The sequence below is a fragment of the Lissotriton helveticus genome, chromosome 2_1 (genome assembly GCF_964261635.1).
Source record: "Lissotriton helveticus chromosome 2_1, aLisHel1.1, whole genome shotgun sequence".
NCBI lineage: Eukaryota > Metazoa > Chordata > Amphibia > Caudata > Salamandridae > Lissotriton > Lissotriton helveticus.
In genome coordinates this window covers 154,650,051-154,669,315 of record NC_136059.1, presented here as the reverse complement: position 1 = coordinate 154,669,315, position 19,265 = coordinate 154,650,051, and the positions used below count along the sequence as shown (strand labels likewise).

Genomic DNA, 19,265 nt, shown 5'->3' with positions numbered 1-19,265 from the left:
TTCAATGTGTGGAAGAAATTGAATCATGGAATCCAAATGAGGACATTCCTGACGATGTAATGTTGGAAGTGTTATTAAATTTTGAAAAATCAGACCAATACATTTTTATTTAATAATTAAAAATTGTTCCAGACATTATTCTTTTTTATATGTAATTCATTAAATAGTACCAAAATGAATTACATATAATGTGAGAGTTATAGTATACTGTGCAACTTTTTTATGTTACATAGTAATTTTGCTCATAGTTACTTCCTTTCTCCCACTATATTATCTCCAATTTGTATTTGACATCTCTTTTTCATCTCCTGCCTCCATGTTGTTTCTACTTTCCTGACAAACTATGGTATGGATTCCATATACCACAATAACTTCTGTAACAACATGCAAATTATCTACAGAGGAGACAATCTACATTGAATTTAAAACTCTGCATTGGTACCTACATGCTGGTACTTATATCACCCACACAACACAACAACTCTATGCAGAGCTACCCTACCTCTAAGCACTTTAAATTATTATTTTACTGTTTCACTGGGTTTGCCTCTTGGTACGCTCCCCGGTACGCTCCCCGGTGCGCGTACCGGACGTTCCCCCCGCGAAAATCGGAAAAAAATTAAACAATTTTTTTATCCCATGAAACCCTTTTATGGCCCCCACATCATACCTAGGGGGTCAGGGGGGGTCTACCCTGCCCCCTTTGGTCATTTCCCCCTTTGTTTTTGCCACCTCTTGTGTCTCGATCCTACCGAGACACAAGATGGAGGCCGCTCCGGACTGTTTGGAATGTTTACAGACACCCGAAAGCCAATCAGCTTTCCGCGCGCAAACTCGCGTTACGCGCTGGTACGCTCCCTGGTGCGCGTACCGGGGCGCGCTTATAGATATATATATATTTTTTTAACCTAAATTACTCAAAATCCTCTGGAGCACATATCTTGAGACATAGCAAAGGCACATCGGGCTACCAGTCCCTACAATTTTGCCAAGTTTGGTGAAAATCGATTCAGCCGTACGAGCTAAAAGTGAGTCCAACCGCCCTATGGAAATTAACATGGGGAAAACACGTTTTGGGACCCCCCTTTTATCTCGGCCCCCGATTGACGAATCCCCCCCAAACTATCCGGGAAGGAGCGGGGAGCCGCGAGGCAAATTTGAGGAAAATTTCAGGCAGATTCCTCAACCGGCGCCAAAGTTATTCCCAATAGAATGTTGCGATTTCCTTATGGAAAACAATCCTAACTATAACTACCTACTGCGACCGCCAGTAGGTAATATATATATATATATATATATATATATATATATATATATATATATATATATATATATATATATATATATATATATATATATATATATATATATATAAACTTTATTTTGACAGCTTGTGTCATAAAAGCAAGAGATCAGAAAGGCATATAAAATATTTAAAAGATATAATAAATAAACAGTTCATAAATCAAATGCCAAGTGGTTCACACAAATTCTGTCTTATGGTGAAACATGAACTTTACAACATGGGGACTGTTAAATGTTTGTCAGAATTCGGTCCCTCGTACAGTGTCTACAAAAGTTGCCTGGAGCCAGTGTTAAAGCCAGCAAGGAATAAAATTGGATCCGAAAAAGCCCAACTGTCCTAGTCAACTGTCCTAGTCAAATTTAAAAACCGTTCATCATACAAAAGATTGTTGCAGTAGAAAGATTTGTTCATAAAGGTTATAATTATACGAGTAAAAAGGAAATTAAAAAGACAACAATCGCGATATTACAGTGGTTAAAAAAAATGTGTTACAATGGTAAGGTGTCCGGCGAACATATATCAGGTAATTGCCCTATAGACCCTTGTGTTAAGTGGCTGCGAGATAGGTTGGCTTTGCTGCTATGAACAGAAAGTGCTTGTGCGTCCCCTCAGCTAGTGGGGATGATTCCATGGGGAGTGATACTTGGTATCCGGGGCCCGTGGCGTGCTAGGGGCCACCCGCTACGTTCTGCATTTCTTATCTCTTGGGCCCTCCTCCTGGTGACCCAAATGTGGCCTAAAAAACTTAGCTATTGCACAGACAAAAAGGGTGTCTAGTATCCAATTTGAGGATTAACAAGGCATCCCGGTAGCTCTGTGTAACCTATCCATTTAGATCTTGGACCAGGGCCAGACTGGCCGTAGTGGGCACCGGTCGTTTCCCCGGTGGGCTGCCAGGGTGGGGGACGGTTTTGGACCCCTGGGGGCCATTTTTGTTACCGGGGCCGGCTATATCGGCCCCCTGTAACAAAATCGGCTGAAACCGGCCCTAGAAAACAGATCGGCCGCACTCCCCCCTTTCCCCCATGGGGGGGCTGGCGGATCGGCCGCACTCCCCCCTTTCCCCCTTGGGGGGCCGGCGGATCAGTTTTCCAGGGTTTGGTTCGCCGTCCAGCCCTGTCTTGGACGGACCTAAGCTGGGCATGCAAACAGCACGTGGGCAACAGACTCCACTGGTGCCTTGCACCCTGGGCAAATGCTGGGATTCGCTTCGCTGTTGTGCCACTTAGCTGAAGATACAAGCCCCTTGCGCCGCCGGTACATCAATTTTTCCCAAATTAAAAGAGAGGCACCGGAGGAGCAAGGGGCTTGTAAACAGGCCCCACAGTTTGCTAATTTATTTAACTTGTCTTGAAGATAGTAAATCACACACACATACACTCCTGGTGTGACTTCCGCATACATAGCATACGACCAGTGCTATGGAATATTTCATGGGCGCCTCTTCAGCACCTTTGGCTTTTCAGCACATTTAGGTGCAAAGCATGCTCTAAAGATGATTATTTGGCCCCATTTATACATTTTATTTTCTTGAGAAAAGTCCCCCCCTTCTGAATACCTCTGGAATCCCCGAGCTTGCTCCCTGTGTTCTGCTTGTGCTGAATGTTTGTGCCTCGTCCTGTGATTTATTTCCTGCCACCACTGTGCATTTTTTATCTTCCTACAACTCCTGTTTTGAAAGTTCAGCAGCTGTTCTTAAACCCTGGTGCCCTTCAAGGAACATTTGCTCCTCTCCATAGCCCCCAAATCTCCGCCACTCTGTGCCACTCTAATAAACCATTCTCCATCGATGCTTATGTTTCTTTTATATTTCAGAAAGATGCAAAAATCCAATCACAGCCTCGTCTGTGCTCATCCTGGCTCCCTCCAAAGAATGGTATGATCGTGGAGAAAGGGTGCAAGTGACGTGCCCCGCCGGATATAGAACCTCGACGTCTACATTAGAGTGCAGACAAACGTTTTGGGCCTCTGACAGTGAATGGGATGTGACGCCCACCTGCATCCGTGAGTGTGCCTTACCTTTCAGTTGTCACTGGTTCTCTGATCAAGTCACTGTGAGCATTTGTTTGACCTGGAAACAGACACTGTAGCCAGAACCAGGTGAGAGTGGACAGCGTTATTCAGACTTGCCCACCCTAGTGGACAAGGTCTGGGCCCAGGTCAAATACATCTGAACAATATCACACTAGCGGGGACTTTTTTACTGAAATATTTTGCAGATGTGACGTCCTCCATTTCAAAGGAACTGCAGACCCCACTACACAGAAGTGGAGACCAAAGCAATCACGAATGTTTCTAAATAAAGCCCAACAAAATCAAGAACAATAACATAACTCAAATTAAATATAGTTACAAAGTACCGTGCTAAAGAAGAGAAAAAAATAAAATTGCTTTGTGATGCAAGTGAGAACCCTTATTTATAAAGTAACACAAGAAAGCTTAGAACATAAAATCCTACACGTGAAAAAATATATTATGTGTTGTTTTTACAGCCGTCATGATGGATAGGTTGGGCCCATTGAAATGTGGAGGAGAAACAGAAGAATACCTCCAGGGAATATGAACACAATACTCCATTCTGGTGTTGGAGGCAAGCGAGTGCCATCCCTTACTACCAAAAAAGAATGTCAGACTTAAGGACCAACTGAACTGAAGGTACATGAAGTAGCCAGCACCTGCAAGGGAGGACAACCCGTTCACAGTATAGATCAGAGGAAGAAACTAGCAGAACAAGGTGCGTGGGGGAAATCAATTTGAGAAAAATAAGAATGAAATAAATAAACTGTTTGAAATTACTGCCACCACCTATGAGGAGGTGAAGGTTAGTGCAATGGTGCCTTCAGCTAAATAAAAGCCCACCATTGAGACCCATGTCTTAGGTTCCTTGCATGCTAAACGCTCTGTTTGACTCGCTTTGTAAATGTTGGCGATCACAGCGGTGGCTTGAGTGGAAAGGCATAGTGTCTCCGGCATATGAAGTGATTCTGAGGTGGGCTGTACGATTTGGGGCCACCCAGCAGTGACTGTGCTCATAGAAGGCTGTGAGAAGTTAGTGGGATCTTGGTCTCAAGTTTAGCAAATGAGGAGCAGCCATGTCCAGCAAGGGGAGGAAGGTGTTTGAGATTGACTGCCAGATAAGGCCGAAGTTATAAGGAATTGATGATGGTCCGTTTCTGGGCAGCTGGTAAAGACTGGACAACGTGATATTAGGTAGAAGCAGGGTTGAACCTTGCAATCACCAGTGGAAAAAAGAAAGAAGCCTTTGTTGTGTGGTGGGGCGTTCCAGCAGGTCTCAGTTGAGGTTGCATCGGACCAACGAGGGTGGTAGCAGGCAATGTCATAGGGAATCAGTGGACTCTGGGTCCACACAACTGAGGGTGCGCAGGTTCCTCAAGAAAGGTAGTGCTCAGAAGAATATGTCCTTGAATGACACCTCTGGTGATTTGTGCTGTTGCACATGGTGGGTTCTAGTCCGGATTTGCCGAAATCACAGCAGCAACGACTTTCCCCAGGGTCTTCGTTTCAGGTGTTTTAAATTGCAGGGGCGTAGCTACAGCTTGTGGCGCCCGGGGCTATTGCTCAGATTGCCGCCCCTTGGGGGGGGAGAGTACTGGGGAAAAAGGACGGTGAGCACTTGAAAGATGTCCGAGAGACACGTAGTATTGTTGCTAATAGTTACCTCGATCATGCAAGTTACATGCACATACATGACATGTTCAAAGGCTACACAGTTGAATACACCGGTGACTGGCAGTACAAAAGAGAACACACAGACTGCATGATCTATCTGGGGACTCAGAAAAACTGCATGTGACATCCATCAGAGAGCTCTGTGAACAATTACCCCTCAGCACAATGCAAACATGCACATACATGACACTGCTTTGCACCTGTTTCAAAATGTTAAGAGTTTCCCCAGAATCAAATGGATGTAATTTCTGGTGTTCATATGTTTCCTTCATCTTTATTGAGGGATTTTAATTTTTGCCCTTGAAAAAGTGTGACATCTAGATGTTGAAATGTCACTCATAATTACAATGAAATTCTGATAGTGCCACACATAGCAATTTGAAACCTTGGCAGCTATCATGGATGAGCCACAGACTCAGCCACCCACCCCTCTGAATCTGCTTCTTTCCTCTTACATCACTCGCTCCAGGCAGGGTCTATGGCAGGCAGGGGTGGTTCCCGGGGTTTCAACTTTGTTCCCCTATTAGTACTGAGTCTGCAGTGCAGCAGACTCACAGTCCAGAGAGCCAGCCAGGCCAGCCAAATGCCCAAAGCTGCCTGCAAGTATAATAATACGTATTAGAAGTAGGGAATGCACATCTATTTAAATTGTAATCAAATGTTCATCCAGTGATTATGATGACGTGTGCTCCTTGGAAAAGCACCTTGCCCAGGTGGCACTTGGAATTAGAATACCATAATTGTGGGGCATCATTTCACCCCAATCCAAAGGCACAGCGTTAGCTACTGTGCTGCGTTCATGTCTAAACCAACTTTCTCAATTTTTCAGTCATTTACTCATATATTTAAACAATCTTGTCGCTTATATCCAATTAAATCCACAGGCACGGAATAAATGCCATTTTGCCAGGTTTCTCATGTATAATAAAGCACTGCCCCAGGCCAGGATTGACTCCACACGACGAGAGCGTAGTGGTGAAGCACGTAACGTGTCACTGCTACGTTCTGATCGCAAGGCAAGGGCTGGCCAAAAATGTCATTACAGGGCCGTCATTGGTAGCGCTCGCGCGCGCCGCGCACCCTACAACTGATTGACGGCCCTGGACTCTGAGGCTGGGACGGGGGGGCCAACAACGGGCGGCGGCCGCGGGACCTACTTAAGGCACGCTGCAGCCTGCACTCCTTCTAACCTGCTTTCGGTAACTGCTGCACAGTGCAAACGCGGGGCTTAGTTTTTGGCAATTTAATTGAAAGCACTGTTGTTGCAGCCGGCCGCGGTGCTTTCAATTAAATTGCCGAAAAGTAAGTCCCGTGTGCACTGTGCAGCAGTTACCAAAAGCAGGCAGTCTCTGTGTCTGATACTAACGACAGACTCTGTCTTACACACGTGTCCCTAACCTTGACAACAACAGTAACGCATCTCCACTGCTCAGGCCTGAAGACATGCTGGTCCCGCTCTGCAGAGCTCAGGTGGTAACTCAGCATTATTTGCCTCTCACGTCTCACCAGCTACAGGGGAGCAAAGATCTGTATTGGTCAGCAATGCCAGCACGATGGCATGGTTTGTGTCCTTTAATCTACCTATTCATCCAACATGCGTCCTTTATTTAAGCACAGTAGTGGCTGAACAAACCATAGCTGCCAAGGTTTCAGATTGCTGTGTGTGACATTTTCATAATTTCAGTGTAATTATGTGTGACATTTCAACACATATGAGTGACACTTTGTCGCAACCAAAGTCAAGCAATGAAAACCAGGAAAACATATCAATATGAGCAGTTAAACCCATTTGAGCATCAAGACATTCTAAGAAGATGCTAAAACTGCTGGAAAGCAAAGCACCAGAAACTGAAGCACCTAGTTCTCTTCTGCTGATCGTACTGTTAAACAAAACGAGGACTCAGGTCTGCACCAGTCATTTACAGTGTGCGCCGCGCCACTGCAAACAAAAGAATGTTTCTGTACATTTTAGCGGTCAGTTATTGTAATGGGTTAGATTATGTTTTTCAAAAAACTGCGTAGTTTGCTTGCCACTTGCTCACCTCAGGTACAGAGAATAACGACTGCTGTAGTGGGGGATAAACAGAGAGGGAGGCGGATAAGGACGGTTTTCCATGGGTCCTCCCACTTGAAAGCAGTAGCACACATCAACGTTCGCTGGGGTATGGAATGTAGCCACGGTGCACTGCAGACTCCACTACCGAAATTTTGAGCAGGTGTACTTTAATTTTTTATCTGCTCCAACGTAAAATAAGATTTACCTAATCGCTTTCTAGACTTCTCGGTCGTTATAAATCTGGCCTAATCAAATGAGTAAAGGGACATCAGTTTTATTTAAAAGCACTGATAGTTTAAGAAGTTCAGAGTTTTCACTTGCTTCAATTCAAGGCAGGCGACGAGCGAAGATGGCGCCATGGCAATATGTGTCCTACCCTTCCCCCCAAAATAATTGTTGCGGAGTGGTGGGCAGCGGCGGAAAAATAAAACAAAGCATAACTGCAACACACTCAGAGTGATTATCGATACACTGTCTGTTGCAATCACGTGACCACGTCACGTGAATGCCATGTCCCTGACCGGCTTACAGCAGCTGTGCTATAATGGATACTTATTGATGTCGCCAACGCAGCAATGAGCCACCGGGTCGGCGCAACACGTACCCAAATAAATTATAAAGGCGCCCGCAAAGGGCCTCCAGTGCCACGCAGCCGCCTAAAAAATGGTGCCGCCCGGGGCGGATTGCCCCCCCCCCCCGCCCGCCTACGCCCTAGCTACCCCACTGATAAATTGAAAAAAGAAAGTAAAACTTTGGTAGCATTGTCCTTGGGCAATTTCGTCTCCACAGGACTGTCAACCGGACTCACAAGTCCCTGGAAAAGGCTGGCTTTTCAGCAATCAAATATAAGAATACCGTGCCACAAGAATAATTTGTAGCAAGATTTTTGACAACCCCAATATTTTGGATTATATAAAGGAAACTATAAATTAATTATTCGTAACGCCACATCTATCTTACATCCCGTGTGTTTGTGCAAATGTGTGCGTATCTTTGTGTATGTGTATTTGTGTCTGTGTGTGTGTGTATTTTGTATGAAAATAGGGTTGTAAGATGCAAATGCAGCATTCATACCAGTTGTAATATGAGGAGAACGTATGAATTCCACTGATAAGGAAATGCCAGTACATTTTAGGATATGAGAGAAACAAATCATATCGTGATACCTTGTGGCTTTATAGTGCTATTTTATCTAGTGAGTAAAGCACAGTCCTGCTGCCTAATATTATTGTGTAAACAGCATCTCACTGCAGTCTGTGCATTGTGGAGCTTGCTTCCACTCAGGATTACATAAGCCAGCCTTCACTAAGCTCCTCCAGGACTTCTATTGTTACTTCTATTTTTCAGAAAGATGCCAAAAGCCAATAACTGGAGGGACAGCTCTTCGCTTCTCCCCCTTTAAAGAATGGTACGATCGTGGAGAATGGGTGTATGTGACATGCGTTGAGGGGTACCAAACATTGACAACATCAATACTGTGCAGAGAAAAAGACGTGAGTTCTCTAAGTGAATGGAACGAGACACCCACCTGCATTGGTAAGTGCACCGCACCTTTCTGTTTTGTATTGTTCTTCCAGCCACAGATATTAGAGTAAAATGCTAGAATTAATGCTGCACTGAACACTGGCACAATATTCTGACCAAAGTGTTATCAGTCTTACCACACATTTGTTAGACTGTCACACTGACCTCATTGTTAGACGGTGCCTCTGAAGAAAATACACTGAAACTGCAAGTTGTGCACAACTCTGCAAGTGTGTTATGAAGAAGAAGAGAACCCAAATAAGGTTGGTCAGGCACCTTGGGTAATCAATTATTTCTAAAGACAGTGGTCCCTAGACAAGAATTAATGAGAGCAAACAATAAATATAGACCCAATCAGTACTATATTTTACAGCTTTCCAGCCGGACAGGTGTTTTTAATATATAATTGCTTAAATATACACAAAAGTCAGCAAGAAACAAATAAAGTGGGACACAAGCCTGTATCCAACTTAGTGGGAAGGACGTACAACATGAAACAAAAAGGCTCAGGCAGAGTAAATGTTTGTATGAGACACATTTTGGCAAGACAAGCAAATTATCATGGAGACACCATTACACATAATAAGTATTAAATAAAGAGGTGTATATGGCGTACAACAAGTCAATAGCATTTCGATCCTTTCAAAAGATATAGGGTCATCATCAGGACATTAACAATGGTATGCATGTATACATTTTGCGTAGATTCAGGTCAGAGAGACTTGGAGAAGGTTTGTTTCAGGCGAAGACCGTGTAGATGTCCAGGACGAGTACACAGAGAGTAAAGGATGCAGATAGCCGTGGCCGCGGTCGACCGTGTAGAAGTCCAGGCCAAGTACACGGAGAGTAAAGGATGCAGACAGCCGCGGCTGTGGTCTGTGCTGTTGGATGCTGGGTCAGAGTCGACCTAATAAAGACTTTAACAGCATAAATGAGGCATTTGAAATGTTCGCGCCACGGAACAGGCTCGAAATCAGGGCTGCTGTATATCAGGGACGGCAAGCCAGTAACCTGTGAGCCGCGTCCGCGGCCTCTAGTGACAAGGAATGGGGTCGAGGCCAATCTGTGAACAACCTCTGTTACAGCATGTCTTGCCTGTCGGGATCGGGGATATGAAGGGAAACTCTGCAAGCGTACCAGTTTATCGAAGACTATCCAGGTCTCCCAAACTTTGAATGATACATTAGTTTCTAATGGCAATGAAAATATTTTTTCTCCAATATTGGATCTTTCATAGATTCAATGCTTGAATCATTCCCAGTCGTCGAAGTGGGAGTCCCACTGTATCATTGTAAAGCGGTATGTATCACTATTGTATGCTATAATGGAAATGAACAATCACATCAATAGCCTATATAAGTCCTTTTAAAAGAGGACAAAAGTTTAACTATAACCAGTCAGGTGACAGCACTGTGTAGAATACTCCCAAGAGAGGCCGAGTCCCTCAGATCTTCTACTGCACATCGTGTGATGAGTCTCCCTGAGCTCTGCTAAATTTATTTTTCAAACTTACACATTTAAAGAAGATTCTTCTCAGGTAAGATATATATTTCTCATATTATATCAGCCTAGGGTTACCTGACTTTGTCAGAGCATTCCAAGAGAGGGTTATTCAAGCCATGCAGCACCTGTGGCAAGAAAAGATTCCAATCTCATGATGCCCATAAACAGTGCATCTATTGTCTCTATCCTGAGCACACAGTCAAAGAATGTAAGATTTGCTGCACTTTCTCCCAGAAAACCCTGAAGGACAGGGATGGAAGACTACTGTTGTGGTTCCAGAGACTTAAGACAAAAGATCACCCTGTCTCTGAGGAAGAGAGTAATGACTCCAAGGTCTGGCAAATCCCATAAAAAAGGTAGAGCCTATGAAAAGGAGCCTTCTGATCCAACTAAAAAGGCCCTTAGAAAATTTCACCATAAGACACCTAAACATCTTTAAAAATCTGAGCAGAATTTACCGAAGAAACCTTCTTCAAAGTTTCCTTCAGAACCCACAACACCATCTGTAAGAGAAGGATCTCTCAAAAGTTCTTCAAAATCTCTTCCGTCAACAATAGGAGGATTTTCTGTGGGAAAAATCCAATTTCTTCTATTTCATCACCGTCGACGACGGCACCGTCGTCAATGACATCAACAACCTTAATGTCCACATTCTCTTCAGTGGCATTACCAACAATAATATTGCTATCTCCAGCAGTGTCAATGACCATAGTTACCTACAGCTACTGTCGAAGATAACATTGTCGACGAAGACTGCTCCAGGGTTTCCAACTCCATTGGCGAAACACTCATCAAAGCACTCATCGACACCCTCATCGATGATGTAGCCACCGTCAACAACGATCCCATCAATGAAGACATCAGTGACAGAGGATCTGTCATAGATAGCACTGTTGGTGGAAGCATCGTCGTCCAGAGTACTGTTGATGACAACATCGTCGTCAAGTACACCATTGATGCTAATTTTTGTTAAAAAAGTTGACTGTAATAGCCGAAAAAGCGAAGAAAACTTTGTCGACAAAGTAACTACTGTTGATGGAGGCACAAATGTCATCATCCCCAAAGCACATTTAACACCTTTGTTGCCTGTGTCAGATATGTCGCGTTCTGGAATAACTAACCCTGATGTGATCCTTCCAATTCACACCTCTCCAAGTAAAGTGTCACCATTTGTACCCGCCCATATACTGGATGTAGAATCTGAAGATGAGGGCCTCTTTGGAGCTGCTCATAGCCCTTCAGAATTACAGGCTAAATATCAGGTGTATGATAATGATGAAGACCAATACAGTCTGGATGAAACCTATACACAGCAGTGCTCTGCGAATATGCAACACGGTCAACAGAAGCATTCCATTCAAATGCCACTGGAATTAGTTACCAACCTCCAGAACATGCTTCAAGATTCTTACAAACGGTTCCCTGAAATCGTGACATCTGAGCCTACCCCACTATTACAACCCCACTATTACAAGCACCAGTGAGATCTCCACAACTGCAAACTCCCCCACCTCATCCATGCACATTGCAGTTATCGATTACTCCTTTGTCATCTCCACCATTGGCGGACCCGCCAGCCAATGATCCTGACACTTCCGAAGGGGATCAAGAGGAAAGAGAAATAAGGGATCAGGCCTCAACTGCTACTGAGTGAGATAACTACTTAAGATCAACACCATCTCCTCCAGTAGACTCGCCGCCGGAAGATATAGGTGGCTTCCATAATATCATGGAGAGGTCAACAAAGCGGTTTCAGTTACTTGTGACCACCAAACAGATGTACTGTTTGTTTTATGATTTTAAAGAACCTATAAAAAAGTCGGCAGCCATGCCTAGATTAGACAAAATTATAAGGCATCAGATAACGCGCCAGCATGTCTATTGCATCATCTCAAACCCAATTCGGTCACCAGCCAGGCATACCAGAGGCGCTTGAAGAACCTTTCCACCCTTATCACAACACCACCAGATAGGGATGGAGTCTGCCTTGACAACGTTGCCAACAATTCTCTAGTATGGCAGTGTGAGCAGGCAATTCCCTGGCAATAGTAGGAAGATTTGACAGGCAGATGTGGTCTGATATGGCACAATATATGCATAAATAATAGACTGTTCCATTGATTTCTCCTCAACAGGGTCCTGGCAATTAGCAGGCGCTGCAGTGCTTAGAAGTCATGGCTGGCTGAAAGCTAAATCATTCAGACCAGATGTCCAAAGCAAAATCTTGGATATCCCTTACAATGGAGAGGCATTTTTCCAAAAACATATTGATGAAGTTCGACAAGCTATTAAGGCCGATACCGACACTTCTAAATCCCCGGGAACTTTACAAATGAAGATTTAGCCCTTTAGATGTGCTAGGGACAGATGTTCTTTCTCATATAGAGGAGGATTCCAAGCTTATAGGCAGCCATATCAGCATTATCAAGGACAATATTGCCCCAATATACAGAACAGTACAGACAACCACCTTTGGTGGCATACAAACAGCCAACAAGTGGAAAGCAGCCCACCAGAGGACGAGACACTGCTAGAAAGCAATAATCATACTCCCCACAAATCTCACAGAACATCTTGGGGGTCATATTTCCCTCTATCTCCACCAATGGTCCCTCATAACATCCGACAAATGTGTTCTTGACATTATAGCTCGAAGGCATACCCTCAGATTCACCAACAAACCACCAAATATCCCACCCAAAGGAGCACAACCTCCCCATCTAAAACAACTACTGATGAAAATATCTATAATGTGGAAAAAGATGTAATAGAGAGGTCCCTATGTCTCAGGAGGGAATTGGGTTCTACACCTGTTTCTTCCTCATCAGGAAAAAAGTCAGGGTTCTTGTGCCATATCTCAGAACTCCAGAAGCTGAACAAATACTTGAAAAAACAGTAATTTCGAATGGTCTCCCTGCAGGGCAGTTTACCCCTGCTCAATCATGACGACCACATGACAGCTCTCAACCATCAAGACGCATGCTTCCATGTCCAGATTTACCCCAAACATGGAACGTATTGACGATTCCAGGTAGCTGGCACCCACTACCAGTTCAAGGTTCTTCCTTGCGGATTAAAGCCAGTCCCAAATGTATTCATCAAATATATAGCCCCTGTGATTAGCCCACCTGAGAGAAAAAAGTATTCTCATACTTGGACGATTGGTTAATAAAGGCACCAATCCCTCAACAAGCCAGAGCGGATACGAAACTATGCCTCTCAGCATTAAAAACCCTGGATCTTACAACAAATATGCAAAGTAATCTCTCAATCCTAGGATGACACTGACTTTCCTAGGAGCAATATGAGACACCAAAACAGACAAAGCATTCATCTCCCTGGAACAGCAGAACAAGATTCAGCAATTAGCCGAGCGGCTCAACAAAAGAAAGTCTTTTTCAGTTTGACAGTACCTTTTTGAGTAAGCTGTTACAAAAATCTTCAGAACAAGTACAAGCATCTGAATACGTTCCTTTACATTTGACAGTGGATCCCAAACGAGAGTCTGTGATGGTTTTAGCAGCCATGAATACATAGGCAATGCCTGTGGTCAGCAGTTCCTCCAGACAAGAGCAGTAATGGTCTGAGAACCAGTACTGGTGAGTCGGATCCTCAATGGGGTACAGCTCTGCCTAATTACAACTCCCCTGGTAATCCCAGAACCATAGTTTCCAATTGCAGGAAAACCAGTCTCAAATTTGCCAAAGGATGGGTTGGAATGCTACCTCAAGCAATTGCCAGTAGTTACACTTTATACAAGCATTCCTTTCATCACTTTGTATGTGTTTGATGTAACACCCTAAGTGGCCAGATGTAGGTACTGTGCTAACTGTGCCACTGGAACCAAGCTAAGCCTGACTGATGAGCCGCAATCAGGGTGAAACCGGTCTTGTGTTCCAGTTCTGGGACGACTTAGTCTCGTAGTTTGGGCTGTTTCTGTTGGAGCAGGGTCAAGGCTGATTAGCAGGGTTTAAACTGAGGTGGCATGGTGGGCAAAAGAACAATGGCTAAAATACTAGCTTAAGTGATTGCTAGTGGTTAGATTTATTGCAAGCATTCCTGCCATCACCTTTTGTTTAATCCATTAGACTGAAAACTTAGCCCTGCCCAACAACCGGTTTCTGGCATGCCAGCGTCTTCAGCCCGGCTTGCTTGAATCCAGTGGCAAAGTGAGCAAGGGACTCCCGTCTGAGCATACCCTGCCACACTTATGGCGGCCAAAAGCGGTACAAAAGGGGGTTGTGATGGACGGAGCATCTGAATCAATCAAACACTCACACCCAGTCAAAAGATATGGGTTTAATCCATCACCGTTCTTTAGCCCACTCTGCCACCCCAGTTCAGACATGGCTATATGCAAATCAGTCTGACCCTGTGCCACATGGGAACAGTCCAGCCCGAACTGCCAAGCCATGTCTTCCCTGGACCAGAAACAAGCTTCCGAGGACCGGTTTCTGGCATTCCAGCCAGGGTGTGAGTGTTTGATTGGTACAGATGCTCTGTCCATCACCACCCCCTTTTGTACTGCTTTTGGCCGCCATAAGTGTGGCAGGGTATGCTCAGACGTGAGTCCCTTGCTCACTTTGCCACTGGATTCAAGCAAGCCGGGCTGAAGACGGCTGTAATGCCAGAAACCGGTCCTCGGAAGCTTGTTTCCAGTTCAGGGAAGGCATGGTTTGGCAGTTCGGGCTGGACTGTTCCCATGAGGCACAGGGTCAGACTGATTTGCATATAGCCATGTCTGAACTGGGGTGGCAGAGTGGGCTAAAGAACGGTGATGGATCAAACCCAGATCTTTTGACTGGGTGTGAGTGTTGATTGGTTCAGATGCTCCGTCCATCACCACCCCCTTTTGTACTGCTTTTGGCCGCCATAAGTGTGGCAGGGTATGCTCAGACGTGAGTCCCTTGCTCACTTTGCCACTGGATTCAAGCAAGCCGGGCTGAAGACGGCTGTAATGCCAGAAACCGGTCATCAGAAGCTTGTTTCCGGTCCAGGGAAGGCATGGTTTGGCAGTCCGGGCTAGACTGTTCCCATGAGGCACAGGGTCAGACTGATTTGCATATAGCCATGTCCGAACTGGGGTGGCAGAGTGGGCTAAAGAACGGTGATGGATCAAACCCAGATCTTTTGACTGGGTGTGAGTGTTTGATTGGTTCAGATGCTCCGTCCATCACCACCCCCTTTTGTACTGCTTTTGGCTGCCATAAGTGTGGCAGGGTATGCTCAGACGTGAGTCCCTTGCTCACTTTGCCACTGGATTCAAGCAAGCCGGGCTGAAGACGGCTGTAATGCCAGAAACCGGTCCTCGGAAGCTTGTTTCCGGTCCAGGGAAGGCATGGTTTGGCAGTTCGGGCTGGACTGTTCCCATGAGGCACAGGGTCAGACTGATTTGCATATAGCCATGTCTGAACTGGGGTGGCAGAGTGGGCTAAAGAACGGTGATGGATCAAATCCAGATCTTTTGAACGGGTGTGAGTGTTTGATTGGCTCAGATGCTCCGTCCATCACCATCCCCTTTTGTACAACTGCTTTCTGTGGCACAGTTGAGCAAGGAACGTTCCCCATCCCTGGCACCAGCTTGCAATGACTTCTGACATACTCCTCACTCGACTACTCCCCATCCAGCACAAGCACCCTCACTCTGGTCAGAGCAGGTATTAAATGAGAGTAGATTTGCCAGCAGAATTGTAATCCCCCTTCGGATTTAGACCCAGTATTTCCATGTACACATTGTATGTACTATTCTTTGGACAAAAACTCAGAATAGCTTGATTTAGGTGCAGGGATAACTCAGTTCTTATTTCCAGCCACATGGTATCTCTGCCTCTAAATATGATCTGCTCATCATCTGAGTCAAAGAAGTGGGATTCTGCGGGCAGGAAAGTTTATGTAATTTCAGTTGCATTTATGAAATGCTAGCGCAGCATCATTCTTGGACACGTATGGGCATCCCCTCTGGGAGTCTCCCCAAAGATTTTCGAATGACCTTTTTTTGATGGATAAAAAGTTTTGAACATGGGTCTAATATTGTTCAACCTGTTCACAAGTGAACCAACAAGTGATTCTGATCTTGCAGCTCATTGCTAATGCTAAGGCCTTTGTGTGTTATGCAAGCCACCTTCAGTAGGATCCTAGCTTCAACTCGGAGCCAGTTGAGGGTTCTGAGTGATTGGGGGATGTGGTCATACCGATGGGTGCCTGTTAAAAGTCTGACTGCTGCATTTATTGTTGCTTTCATTGGTGCTAGGCTGGATTACAGTAGATCTATGAGTGTGTTATTCCCATCGTCCAGTCTTGAGAGCACTAGCAATTGAACTGCCATTTTGAGATCACCTATCAGTATGAAGGGTTTTAGTTTTCTTAGTAGGTGCAGAGGTAGGATAGCAGTTTTTGTTGCCACTTGTATATGAGCTGAAATGTTTAAATTAGTCTAGTGTGATGCCTAATGATTGTATGGAGACAAGGATGGTTGGGGTGCAGTTTAGCGATTTGAATCGATCAATCAATCAGGCGTTTATTAAGCACGACTACTCACCCGTAAGGGTTTAAAGGCACTGGGTGTAGGGGGTTCCAGGCTTCAGTCTATCAAGGAGGGGGTCCATCGAAGAACAAGGTTTTGAGGTTTCTTACGAAGATGGGAAGTGATGCTGTCTGTCTGAGGTGGAGTAGGAAGGGCGTTCCAGGTTTTGGCTGCAAGGAAGGAGAAGGAGCGGCCTCCCGATCCCTGGAGGGCCTTGTGTGCATGGGTGAGCATCTTGAAGGTGACTCTTGCATCGATGGGGAGCCAGTGCAGTGTGCGCAGGTGCTGGGAGATGTGGCAGTGTTTTGGCAGGTTGAAGATAGGAAACACCCATTTCAACGGCGGTGTTTTCACGCGCTGCCATCGCAACGCGACTTTTAGATAGCAGCAGCCTTTACATCGCAGGTTTTTAAACTGCAAACTAATATTACGCATTCGCATTAACATCGCTGCGGAATGAGGCTTTACATCGCAGATGCACTTGTCATTTTCTAGCGCAGGGCACGGATGAAGATGTCGGATGACGGAATAACACTTTTTAAGATGTCTGAGAAAGATGTTGGATGACGGAATAACACTCTTTAAGATATCTGAGACACGGAATAATGTCATTTTGTAGTGTAGGACACGGTTTAAGATGTTGGATGATGGAATAACACTCTTTAAGATGTCTGAGACAAGATGTCTGAGAAAGATGTCGGATGACGGAATAACACTCTAAGATGTCTGAGACACGGAATAATGTCATTTTCTAGCGCAGTACACGGTTTAAGATGTTTTCCACATGGCAGTTCAACAGTGGGTGACATTTATTAATTTATTACAAACACGTGAACAGTGATTTCCACAATGCATTGAACATTTATTAATTGATGACTTATGGTGACGTAAGTGGCATTTGACAACGCATTTCAGAGAACATTCATTACTCCGTTCTGAACAATCTTCCTCATAAGTCATTTAAACAGTTCTCTCCCGGTATCATTGCGAGATGCCCCACTCTTGCTCTTGCTTATGGGGAGAAGATGTGTGCTGCCACTGAACGCATTTCAACAGTGTGTGACATTTATTAATTTATTACAAACGCGTGAACAGTGTTTTCCACAACGCATTGAACATTTATTAATTAATGACGTATGGTGACGTAAGTGACATTTGACAACGCATTTCAGAGAACATTCATTAACTGATTACAAACGCGTGAACAGTGTTTTCCACAACACGTTGAACATTTAATAATTGATGACGTATGGTGATGTAAGTGGCATTTGACAATGCATTTCAGTGAACATTTATCAAATGCCACTTACGTCACGATACGTCATCAATTAATAAACGTTCAATGCGTTGTGGAAAACACTGTTCACACGTTTGTAATCAATTAAAAAATTTTCGTATACTCGCAGACGTAAACCCCATTACTCCGTTCTGAACAATCTTCAGCATAAGTCATTTATACAGTTCTCTCCCGGTATCATTGCGAGATGCCCCAATCTTGCTCTTGTTTATGGGGAGAAGATGCGTGCTGCCACTGGCAGGCTATGTCTCTTTTACCCATCACAAAAGCTAACTGTGTTGCAGTATGCATTTGGGCCCTTGAGGAGGGCATTACCAGCCCTTTTCTGGACTGAAAATTCAAAGGAGAAGCAACAGTGCACTCTAGTGTACAAACAGCACCCGGCCCAAGCGATTGTTTAATTTGTATAAGATTAAGTGCAGGAGGAGTCCTGGTCTCATACTCATAGACCAGTTTCTCCAGTATGCAACATAGGTCTATGTTGGCACACCAACTCCCACTATGGGGAGAAGAAGATGCGTGCTGCCACTGGCAGGCTATGTCTCTTTTACCCATCACAAAAGCTAACCTCAGTATTCTCTGCTCGGCGTGTGTGAATCCCTCATTCTTCATTCTCTCGAATGTTGAAGAGGGTCATCCTCGGTGCGAGAGTGAATGAGCGATTGAGGACTGCTCCAAGTGTTACCTTGATAGAGGCCCAATGAGGCCGGAGGACCCCACAGCCCCATACAGTGTGGAACACATCTCAATTTCCTCCCCACATGGTAGACAAGCAGGGTCATCTCTTCTTTTAATTTGCATCAGCTGTTACTGAGTCACAGATATACAATGTAGATATTTAAATTGTATGAGGTGGAGCCCTGCAGTTATTGCTGTCTCTCTAGGGCTCACGAGAGCAGACACCCACTCGCCCTCATCAAACTCACCCAGGTCGCTTTCCTATTTTCTACTCAGTGTCACGAAAGAGCGTGGGTATTAATCACTAAGGACCAGGGGCGGCTGGTGACATTTGAAAGTGGTGGGGCGTAAACTAATTTGCATATTGCACCGCAGCGAGCGCAGCGAGCGAGCCCGAACCACCTTGCATCCATCCATACATCATTCATGCATCCACCCATCCATCCATCCACCCACCCACCCATCCACCAATTCTGCATCCATCCTGCATCCATCATTCATTCATGCATCCACCCATCCATCCAGCATCCATCATTCATTCATGCATTCACCCATCTATCCTGCATCCATCATTCATTCATGCATCCACCCATCCATCCATCCATCCTGCATCCATCATTCATCCATCCACCCATCCATCCTGCATCCATCCATCCATCATTCATGCATCCATCCATCCACCCATCCA

At 44.9% G+C, this 19,265-nt stretch overlaps 1 pseudogene across 1 annotated transcript in view; it reads left to right on the top strand.

The window, feature by feature from the left end:
• LOC144817818 (uncharacterized) overlaps positions 1–19,265 on the top strand; it is a 316,434-nt pseudogene that overhangs the window by 125,441 nt on the left and 171,728 nt on the right. Inside the window, exons 3-4 of the transcript XR_013606986.1 lie at positions 3,122–3,310; positions 8,400–8,588. The product of XR_013606986.1 is annotated as an uncharacterized LOC144817818 (transcript). The remainder of the gene's footprint in view (positions 1–3,121; positions 3,311–8,399; positions 8,589–19,265) is intronic.